Source organism: Malania oleifera, chromosome 12 (genome assembly GCF_029873635.1).
Source record: "Malania oleifera isolate guangnan ecotype guangnan chromosome 12, ASM2987363v1, whole genome shotgun sequence".
Taxonomy (NCBI): domain Eukaryota; kingdom Viridiplantae; phylum Streptophyta; class Magnoliopsida; order Santalales; family Ximeniaceae; genus Malania; species Malania oleifera.
In genome coordinates, this window is record NC_080428.1 from 55624798 (window position 1) to 55626827 (window position 2030).

The following is a 2030-nucleotide window of genomic DNA, read 5'->3' on the forward strand; positions in this document are numbered from 1 at the left end:
GTAGTACATGTTAATGTCAAGTAAGTATATAATTATGCATATGTAAATACAATGGAAAGTAAGGAATTTGGAACAACATACTCGATATATGGAACAGTTTCATCACAATTGTTGAGGATGTAAAAATGAGCCTTTTCTAGGTCGTCCATGTCAATGAAATCGTAAACTCGTGCACCGAGAGGCCGAACATTTTCTCGAAATATAGAGCTCTTGGGTTCTTCATCTTCGGCATTAATAGCATGAACGTCTGCATTTCGCTCATCACGAGTGAACATTGTGTCAATATCATGTAGATACATTAAGCAAAATGCAAGACATTCACTGTCAATGTACGCCTCAATGATTGAACCTTCCGGTCGTGCCTTATTGCGCACGCACCCCTTCAAAGTGGACAAGAACCTGTGCATTTTACATAGCATTATAGACTTGTAGACACAATGAAGAAAAAAAAATCAAACAGGGAAATTACGTGACCATTATACAATGACTTTATATTTTACCTCTCAATAGGATACATCCAACGATATTAAACCGGTCCTCCAATTATGGCCTCCCTTGGTAAATGGACAGCTAGGTAGACCATCACATCGAAGAATGCTGGCGGAAAAATTTTCTCCAGCTTGCATAGTATGATCACGATGTCATCCTATAACCGTTCAAGTACGTTTATGCTCAACTTTTTTTAGCACAACTGCAGAAAAAAGAATCCTAACTCAATCAGTACCGAGCGAACATCTTCAGTCAAGTGTCCACGAAGGAAAACATGTAGAACCCATTGTAGAAGGACGTGACAGTCATGACTTTTCATTCCTAGCATCTTCCCTTCCTTCGTGTTTATGCATCGAGCTATGTTCGATCCATATCCATCGAGGAACTTCACTGATTTCAACCATTCGAATAATTTATTCTTCTCATCATTCGAAAATGTGTAACAAGCCGATGGCATGAGAATTTTGTCCCCATCACGAAACAAGTGCATCTCAAGTCATATTCCCATGTCTTCCATATCTCGGTGAGCATTTGTGGTGTCCTTTTTCTTCCCATTTATATCAAGCAATGTACCAATGACATTTTCACAAATGTTCTTTTCAATGTGCATGACATCCAAGTTGTGGCATAGTAGAAGATCTTTCCAGTATGGCAACTCAAAGAAAATACTTATCTTTGTCCAATTCAACTCCCACCAGCACGTTTTCTTTTTCTACTGGTCGGTGGTTTCCCAAATTTCACATCTCTGATCAAGCTTAGCTGGTTTAATATCTCTTCCCCATTTAGCCGCTTTGGTGGCGATCTTCGTTTAGGTTTTCCATTGAAGCTTATGACGCCACGAGTCCTCCAAGGATGTCTAGTTCATAGAAAACGGCGATGAGACATAAAGCATAACTTGCGGCCATGCTTCAAGGATAAGGACCCAACATCCTTATTACATACTAGGCATGCTAAGTAACCTTTTATGCTCCAACCTGACAGGTTGTCATATACGGGGAAATCATTAATTGTCCACAAGACTGCAGCATGCATCCGAAATGTTGTCCCAGTTTCTACATCGAATGTCTCCACTCCTTTTTTCCCATAATTCCTTCAACTCGTCAATTAATGGACGCAGGTAAACATCAATATCATTATCGGGTGCTCTCGATCCGAGAATCAGCAGAGACATATAAATGAAAGGTTCTTTCATACATCGCCATGGCACCATATTGTATGTCATCATCATAACTAGCCACATGCTATATGGGTTGGTCATGTTACCGAAAGGGTTGAACCCATCTGAAGCAAGGCCAAGTCTGATATTGCGAGGATCACTAGCAAACCACAGATGCATTTTATCAAATTTGGCCCAAGCTTCAGAGTACGATGGATGGCTAAGGGTGTTTCCATCTTAAAGACGTTTCTCTTGATGTCATCTCATATTTGTAGCAGTTTGCACATATACAATCGTTGCAACCGCGGGATTAAAGGACAATATTGCAAAACGTTTTTGGGAATCTTTTTACCCTTCTTCTGATTAGTTGTATACCTCGATTCAC